This window comes from Berghia stephanieae, chromosome 4, assembly GCF_034508935.2.
Source record: "Berghia stephanieae isolate SIO BIC M18660-M18661 chromosome 4, UCSD_Bste_1.3, whole genome shotgun sequence".
Lineage (NCBI taxonomy): Eukaryota > Metazoa > Mollusca > Gastropoda > Nudibranchia > Aeolidiidae > Berghia > Berghia stephanieae.
The window spans coordinates 90,393,720-90,403,719 of record NC_088363.1 but is presented as its reverse complement, the minus strand read 5'-3'; the positions used below and the strand labels follow the sequence as shown (position 1 = coordinate 90,403,719).

At 35.5% G+C, this 10,000-nt stretch overlaps 1 protein-coding gene across 3 annotated transcripts in view; it reads right to left on the bottom strand.

Annotated features, from left to right (window-relative positions):
* Window positions 1–10,000, bottom strand: part of LOC144971546 (uncharacterized) — a 391,234-nt gene that overhangs the window by 170,991 nt on the left and 210,243 nt on the right. The window contains exon 2 of one of the 3 annotated variants that reach the window (XM_078912566.1): window positions 7,242–7,606. The exons of the other annotated variants lie outside the window; for them this stretch is intronic. The gene's annotated coding sequence lies outside the window, so the exon portion shown is untranslated. The remainder of the gene's footprint in view (window positions 1–7,241; window positions 7,607–10,000) is intronic. 3 annotated transcript variants of the gene reach the window in all.

The following is a 10,000-nucleotide window of genomic DNA, read 5'->3' as shown; positions in this document are numbered from 1 at the left end:
ACAATATAAGTTTTAAACAAAAAAAAAAAAAAAAGATTTTAAACGCACAAAATTGTTATGAAACCATTCGATACTCGTGTTACAAGACCATCTGCAGTAATAGCAGTGCTTTGAACAGAACATAATATGGAAGATAAGAAAAATCCCAGCTTCATCGTTACCAGCAGTTTAGACACAGTGTGATCAATATACCTACACAAGTTATGAATTTAAAAAAGAAAACAACCCCCCCCCCCCCGTTCCCCTCCCCCCCCCAAAAAAAAACAAACAAACAAAAAAATAATTGACAATTTGAAGTTCTTGGAATTAGCAAATTTTTAAAATCCATCTATAAATAAGCAACATTGTTGAGACCCTAAAGGAATCTTTGGTTGTAGAACTCACTGTAAAGACTTTAAAGAAATGAATGAGAAATAACATTTGTACTCAATGCCTTTAAAAATAATAATAATAATATAGCAACAGCGGGATAAATGACAGGGCATTGGCGATGGCACGTTCGATAAGAAGCGCTTTACAAAGGGTCCCTGACGAACGGCAACACTTAACATGTAGAACGAGACATGACGCCTGTTAGGCGATATTACATTTTTTTCCGACAGGGACAAAGCTGTAAACGACCAGGTACTCATTTTACACCTGAGTATGGTGAGAAAATGTGAGTAAATAGCCTTCTCCAAGGACTCAACTATGCGCTGATCAGATCGGGACTAGAACCCTGGACCTTCTGGTGCGAAGGCCAGTGTCACACAAGACCATAATATAATAGATGCAAAAATAAAACATAGCATATTATATTAAACAAGAGAGTCCTACATTTTTTTTTACTATACATTCGATTCTTCACATTTTAAAGCCGACCGACATAATACAGTTTTGAGGTTGTTGGTAACCCAAAAAAAAAAAAAACCCCGTCTAAGTCTGAAATTTCTAAAATTAAACATTGCTCTATCCACACATTTACTTACTATCTAAAACCACCGATTCCCTACCCCCCCCCCCCCCCCCCCCCCTTTCCTCCTCCCGTCTGGGCACACAAACAATGCTGTCCAAAAACGAAACCTAAACACCTATGGCAAATAATAGCCATGGTGATCAGCCATAGGGATGATCAGGCTTCTCTTGGGATCCAAAAACAAACACTGCGATATAATCACGAAATTCTGAAAGCTTCTTAAAGCTTTCTGGAATCCCCCATAATCCCCTGATATCCCCCCACCCCTCCTTCCCAAGCGCAAACAGATAGCGACAGATATCATGACGAACCCTTCAAATCTCATGACAAAACACAAAATACTTTTTATATTAAAGATGTCACCACAAGATGTCTAGTAGACACATTGAAAGATGTCTGTTGTCATCATTCGGATTCCTCTCTTTATATTTTAATTAAATAATATTGAGTCAACAAATTCGAAGGAAAAGTAAATATTATTTTTAAAGAGAGAAATGAAATTTTTAAAGAGAGAAATGAAACTACCAATAAGCAAAAAAAAAAAAAAAAAAAAAAAAAAAAAAGTGAAAAGACCTACAAAAAAATTGTATGTCACTGATTGAATTACAAAAGAAGCCCAAGAGATATATAGAAAGGTCTATATATTTATAAGGATTTTCTATTTTTTTTTCGTCTTTTTTAAAATTAATTTATTTATTTTTTGTCTCTTTGGGGTTCATTAAAAAAAAAAATTTAGTTAAAAAAAATATTTTGTCTGTTTTTTCCCATTTCCATTGCTTTTTTTCCCCCCAAGACATAAAAGATCCGTTATGTATGATTAAACTTACACAAGATGGTGATTTTTGTTATGGAAATACTCTCAAAATATTGTCCATTACATCAATGTTAAATCAAGGCCATAATGGATTTCGTCTAACAGACCAAACTAATAATATGAGCACGTCTGTGAAAGCAAAACGTTTTATATCAAGAACATGTCTGCACTTCTAGACGAATAAAAGCTACTTTCAGTAATAGCTCATGACCACAAATTTAAAATATAACATCGAAGAGTAGTACACGACTTATGTAGAAAGAGGAGGAGGAGGAGGGGGAGGGGAGAGAGAGAGAGAGAGAGAGAGAGAGAGAGAGAGAGAGAGGGAGGGAGAGAGAGAGAGAGAGAGAGAGTGGGTGGGTGGGTGGGGGGGGGGGGGAGGAACGACAAGAAAAAGAACAAGAAACATTGGCAGAAAACTAAATTGGGTAAATATGACTCATATAAAAAGGAAAAAAAAAAACACAAGACAAACATTGTTTCGTCCCAAATCAACAACAACAACAACAACAACATCAATAACAATAACCATAACAATAACGAGAACAACCATAACAGTAACCATAACAACAATTTTGAGATTTTATATAGAGCAATATCAACTAAACGCGCTCAAAGCTTTACAGGGGGTCATTGGCCAACATCAGCACTGAACATGTAGCTCATGACATGACGCCTGTTAGGCGATGTAACATTTTTTACTCGGACAGAGACAACGCTTTCAAGGGCCAGGTACTCATTTTTCACTTGAGTACGGTGAGAAAATTTTAGTAAAGAGCCTTTTCCAAGAACTCGACTATGCGCCGAGCGAGGCTCAAACCCAGGACCTTCCCATCCAAAAGCGAGTGTCATACCACAAGACCACTACATAGCCGCACAACAACAACAACAATAACCATAACAACAATCACAACAACAAACATAACAACAGCCATAAAAACAAAAACAAAAAATAATATTTAAAAATTGAGCTTTATATAGCACAATATCCACTAAAATGTGCTCAAAGCGCTTTACAAATGGTCCCTGGTCAACAGCAACATATAACATGTAGAAAGGGACATTATAGTTGTTATAGTTGTAAGAACAACAACCATAACAACAACAACAACAACAACAGCAACAGATGGAATAGTGAGTGAATGAACGAGGGATAAATAATATGAGCAACTCGACCTTTTTGATATGATTACCAACACTAACCCTGTTTACACAGCATTCGTGTTACACTGATAAGGCTGAGAACAGACCCATTATGTTCAATGCTCCATAAATGTCAGGAACTAACAACTTTCCCATAATTGGATGGTGCATTTAAATAAAGTCAGTCAGAATAGTAAAGCCTAGTGAGAAAATATATTATATACATTTGCCAAGTGTAGTGTTATATTCCATTGTAACTACTGATTAACATTGGCAAGTTTAATTGACTTCTTCTTCTTCTTCTTCTTCTTCTTCTTCTTCTTCTTCTTCTTCTTCTTCTTCTTCTTCTTCTTCTTCTTCTTCTTCTTCTTCTTCTTCTTCTTCTTCTTCTTCTTCTTCCTCTTCCTCTGGCACCTTGTGTGCGATATAAACTTATAATATGATATTGTATAAACACATAGGACTGACAATTTTTCGAATAGACAAAATCATGGTTAACGAAATTCTGCATCCCGAGTGAGCAAACCCTGGAGTTAACGCGCGTGTCCGCATTGGAGCATCATATTATGTGCCTACGCCTGCATAATCTTGCCCGCATTTCTACTGACCGTCCATCCCATTAATTGGATTCAATAGTCTGATGTCACGTCGTCCAGCAACGGCGGCCATCGTGGTTCTAAACAAAGAAAATCGGTATTTTTTATTCTTCATGTTGGCAAGAACTTTTCATATATCTTGTGATCAAAATGTGTAAAAGTCAAAACATGATAAGATTTATAATGGTTTTTTTTCCTCTGGATACGCTTTTATGCTCGTCGGAGAAATATTTCACAAGGGCGTCCGCCGTTTTTCCGATAGTTTAGAGCCAGTTACTAAATTACCATGCGTCATTACGAGGGAAGTGACGATACGACTGTTGAAGCGTATTGACACCAAAAGCTCAGAAAAATTACACTGCCAAAAAGTCAAGGTTAAACCCAGGCTTTCCCATCCTTCAAAAGTCCAATTACTACTAAACTTATTGTATATCTACCATCATTTTGTCAGCATATAAAATAATATTGGTCCACGCCACGTTAACTACTAGTGTAACAGGACTGTAATCTTTTAGTACATTCATACTGCAACCACCATTGAGTACAGACGATACAAGTTATTTTTCATTATATTTTTTTTTTGTTTTCCCCGTTTATTTGTGTACTGTTGTGCTGACGAAGGGTTTGTACCCGAAACGTCCATTGTCTGTCTTGTTCCCATACGAAGCCTCTCCATTTTCACTCTTTCGTTAGTATTTTACAATCACCGGCTTCAGGCAGCCCCTACCGTTTTCAATCTTTTAGTACTAGCGGTAGTTAGTCGATGTCTCTTGCTCGCATTTTTTTGGTGTGCATGATATATTATAAATAATGTGAAATTGAATGTAAGCTTCAATTTAATTACAAAAAACAGATCAAATGAACCCCTTTATCAACAAAACTGAATGAATGAAACACTACAGATGAATGAGATAATGTGGTAGTGGCGTAGATAGTTAAAATGAATAAACAAACAAACTCCAAGTAGAATGTACAGTCTTGCAAGTATGTAAATCAAGTCGTAATGAGCGTGGTTAGTGACCTATGAATGGAAAATCAATAAACAAAAATTGAATATAACAGCTTCAAAAAAAATAATGACAAAATATCAAACACGGAACATTTCGGGCTCAAAACCCCTTTTTCAGCCAACAACAACAGAAACAATAACGACATAAATACATTTGGCTAACTGTCGTCTATTTGGAATTTAGTAATGGTATTTATGTCGTTATTGTTTTTTTTTTTTTGTTGTTGTTGTTGGCTGAAGAAGGGTTTTGAGCTCGAAACGTTCCGTGTTTGATATTTTGTTCTTTTAATGAAGCTGTTATATTCAATTTATTTTATTACTTTCTGTAGTTCACAGCTTTTAGCAGCCTAGTAGATATCACTATGAATGGAAAATCGCGTTGTGGTCTTGGATACTGCAATTTAAAAATAAAATCCTACTGTACTTGGTGAGAATGAATACCTGGTTATAGGCTTGGGCGGTTAATGTCTCTCTCTCTCTCTCTCTCTCTCTGTGTGTGTGTGTGTGTGTGTGTGTGTGTGTGTGTGTGTGTGTGTGTGTATAAACGTTGAATACTTTTTACATCTAAAATTGAAAGAAAAAAATAATATTTACAATTCATTTATCCACAACACATCAACTTTATTTACTTTTCATACGACATAGATTCAGAACCTTTCTTTCACCCATAAGCGGATATCTGGAAATGTTTCTTTAATTTCTTTCTTGTGATATATTGAGTGCACCTTGCTTGTGAATGGAATGAATTCATTGAAAGCGTGGATGGATATCATGCAAGACTTCTATGCATTTCCATTTGGCCCGAGGCTTTAGGCTGCGCACATTTCTTTTTAAACTTTCATGTGTTTTGATACTTTTCATTATGACGAGGAATACAATGAGATGTCCTTATCTTTTCTTAACTTGAAAAAAAAACATCCTCAATTCCGATCCGTCATTTCACTTCAGTTCTAGGAAGGCAATCTATTATTATTATTATTATTATTATTATTATTATTATTATTATTATTATTATTATTATTATTATTATTATTATTATTATTACTATTACCATAAGTATTATTATTACTATTATTATTATTACTATTATTATTATTATTATTATTATTATTATTATCATTATTATCATTATTATTATTATTATTATTATTATTATTATTATTATTATTATTATTATTATTATTATTATTATTATTATTCATTATTATTTTTATTATTATTATGATTATTATCATCATCATTATCATTATCATTATTATTATTATTATTATTATTATTATTATTATTATTATTATTATTATTATCATTATTATTATTATTATTATCATCATTATAATTATCATTATCATTATCATTATCATTATCATTATCATTATCATTATCATTATTATTATTATTATTATTATTATTATTATTATTATTATAAAGTTCCTGGAAGATCACCTAGGCTATCATATTGAAGAAATAAAATTTTGGGAGTGAAATTTACAATCGCTGTGAAAGAGGGCGGGTAACTAAAGGCCTGTGGTAGTTCTAAATGCGAAAGATATCATTGTCATTGGGGCAGTTCGTTTGAAAACGTTTCATTCATAACTTTTGGTAACAATGAATTTGTTTTGAATTCCTCATCCTGTTGTGTTGTCAAACAATAGCTATAGGGAATGAGATTAGCGGAAAAGTTATTAGAGAGAGAACGTCATGTTGGTTGTGCGCATGCGTCTCTCGTCCTCAAGCGTCACAGACTATGGGTGACGTCCAATCAAGGGACACTGCTCTTGCGCTAATTCCCTATACGATAACAGTCATAAGACAATAATTAATTATGTGTTTTGGTCATGGCAGATGGTGAACGAACACATTTCGAGCAGAGCAAATCTGTGGCATTTTGTTTTTGGGTTTGTTTGTGTGTGTGTGTGTGTGTGTGTGTGTGTGTGTGTGTGTGCTTACAACTTACAATGTGTGCAAATAAGTGGGAACAAAATTGTGATATCAAAAAAATCTGCTTAAAATTTCATTGCTTTCGTTTGCGCGTCTCATAACATTGACAATAAACCTAAATATTGATTATTATTGATTAAAACAAAACATTTTGTTCTGGCATCCATTTCTTATATTATACGTACCGACCTATTCAGATGTAACATGTATGAAGTATCCATTTCAACATGGAAGAGTATTTTCATTATTATTTTTATAAAAAATCAAAAATCGAATTCAATGCTGTTTTCTTAATGAGCACTCCAAATAGACCGAGCAGTAAAAAGGTGGGGAGGGGGGGGGGGTTGTAATAATCATTAGTTCCATTAATTAAATCATACTGATACGGTAATATGAATGCCGCCTTTGTATCGATCTTAAATAGAGGTGGTGGTGGGGGGGGGGGGGGAGGAGGGGGCGGAGAGAGGAGAAGGGAAGAAGAAGTAGAACAGCGGGGGAAAAGAGAAGGAGGGGAGGAGTAGAAGAGGAGGAGGAGGAGGAGGAGAAGAGAATAAAAGGAGAGGAGAAGAAGAGGAGAGGAGTAGAAGAGGAGAGTGGAAGAATAGAAATGTAGAAGAGGAGAGGAGAAGGAAAGGAGGGGGAGAGGAAGATTGGAGGAGACGAATAGGAGAGGGGAGGAAGAGAGGAGGAGGACGAGAAGAGGAGGAAAAGAAGAGGAAGACAAAACAGAAATAACAACAATGTTGATACTGGTTACCATGTTAACTTGGTTTATATTCTACTCACCTCTTCCTGCTAGTTGAATATATAATCCTCTCGAAGGGCAGAAATGAAATAAATCCAATTTGAAAATGAACAAGTTTTGATGTCCGATATCTTATCTTTAAAAAAAAAGAAATGATCAAACTCGATGCTTCCAAAACAATTGGTTATCTCAATAAACAAGTCATATTATTATGGAGTCAGAATTTAAAATCCACCAGAAATGTTTTCTTTACAAACTGTTTTTTTGTTCACAATCTTCAATATCCCACTATCTACTCTCATCAGATAAACACAAATTATTATAACAAACTCGTGAAGGTTCCAAAATAAATGAATGACAACTCAGAATGCCAACACGCCAGTATCAGCTGTGTTACGAGTTCACCCTTTAAGGTTTGGATAGATTAAAAAAAAACAAACAAACAAACAACCAAAAAATCAACAATCAGAATGACAATGAACAGAATATCATCGTGCGCATCAAAATAAATGGGTGAATGAATAATGCTTTGTTTTATTTTATCTCTTTTAAAGTTAGTCAATCAAAATAAATATAAAAGTAAATAACAAAAGAAAAATACATTAAAATAGGAATAGATAGCAAAATAAATACACCCAAAAAACCTGCATACATCATTTATTTGTTTGTTTGTTTGTTTTTTGTTCGCTTTTTATTTGTTTGTTTTTTGTTTTGTTCTTTTTTTTTGTATTTCATTTGGGGGGTTTTCGTTTGTTTGTTAGTTCATTTGTTTGGTGTTGTTTTGTTTTGTTTTTGTTTTGTTTTGTTTTGTTTTTTTAATTGCGTCAATGAAGATTGCATTTTGAACATTCCTTGACCTACTAAAATTCACCGATATTATACGATAATTTTTAGTAATTCAAATTCAAATGAAAAAAAAAATGATCTCCCGAAAATGAACATCATTACGGTACATCAAAGCACATAACTATCCATCTATTACTTTCACGTACAATTTTGTCATATTTATTATTATTATCTCTCGACTCGACATTTTCGCGAATTCCCTTCTTGAATCAAACGCGCTCGGATTTGAGACTTCTGAACTAATTTCCGGCTGGCAGTAAGATGCGATGATGGGGGGAAGGGGTGATTGGGGTAGTGTGTGTGTGGGGGGGGGGGGGGGGATGAGGGGAGGGGATGGGGGGGGGGGGGTGAATTGAGATCAAAATAAAAGAATTCGGGCCATCGACAGAGTTCGTGACCGGAAATTATTGATGATATGTCGTGATATCATCTGCCGTAGATGATAATGTTATATTATATAATGCAAAAGATACATTGATTTTCGTTTATGATTTGTGTTTTTTTATATAGCGCAATATCCACTAAATATGCTCAAAGCGTTTTACAAGGGGTCCCTGGTCAGCAGCAACATTTAACATGTAGGACGGGTCATGACGCCTGTTAGGCGATATTACAATTTTTCGGACAAAGACAACGCTGATAACGGCTAGGAACTCATTTTACACCTGAGTAAGGTGAGAGAATGTGAATAAAGAGTCTTTTCCAAGGACTCAACTATGCGCCGAGCGAGGCTCGAACCCAGGACCTTCCTATCCGAAAGCGAGTGTCATACCACTTGACCACATAGCCGCATATCAGCTAATTATTAAGAAAATAATATTATGATTATATAAGTTAGAGGTATTTGGAACGCATAAGACGCAGAATTAAATGCCAAGATCTACCTAGACTCACAGACAAAAATTGCCAGACTTTTATATGTAGATAGGCAAAAGGCACATCTTTATTTGCAAAGTCGTAAGAATAAAAAATGGAAAATTGCAGCCATACCGTGAACTTGCCTGTATGCTGTTGGGTCAAGTGGCTACAGAGACAAAGATAGAGGGAGAGAGAGAGAGAGAGAGGGAGAGAGAGAGAGAGAGAGAGAGAAAGAGAGAGAGAGAGAGAGAAAGAGAGGAAGATAGAAAGAAAGAGGGAGAGAGAGAAAGATAGAAAGAAAGAGAGAGAGAGAAAGAGAGGGAGAGAGAGACAGAGAGAGAGAGAGAGGGGGAGAGAGAGAGAGAGAGAGGGAGAGAGAGAGAGAAGAAGAGAGAGAGAGAGAGAAAGAGAGGAAGATAGAAAGAAAGAGGGAGAGAGAGAGAAAGATAGAAAGAAAGAGAGAGAGAGAAAGAGAGGGAGAGAGAGACAGAGAGAGAGAGAGGGAGAGAGAGAGAGAGAGAGAGAGAGAGAGAGAGAGAGAGAGAGAGAGGAACCCAAACAATATTAATATGACGTTAACAGTTTTGCAATCAGTGTCATAAAAACTTGGGTGAGTACTATAACTTGTCATGCTGGTCCAATCGTAAAGACTAAGAAACGTTACATACAATGAGTATTAAATTAGTTGGTTATTGCTGGTAAAAAGCGCAATACACTCTGTTCAAATTCATAATACTACTGCGGCTATGTGGTCTAGTGGTATGACACTCGCTTTCGGATCGGAGGGTCCTGGGTTCGAGCCTCGCTCGACGCATAGTTGAGTCCTTGGAAAAGACTCTTTACTCACATTCTCTCACCGTACTCAGGTCTAAAATGAGTACCTGGCCGTTAACAGCGTTGTCTTTGTCCGAAAAATTGTAATATCGCCTAACAGGCGTCATGTCTCGTCCTACATGTTAAATGTTGCTGTTGACCAGGGACCCCTTGTAAAGTGCTTTGAGCACGTTAAATGGATATTACGCTATATAAAAGCTCAATTTAATGATAAATGACAGCTGCTCTTCTAATACATATTACATGAATCATTCAAAAAATA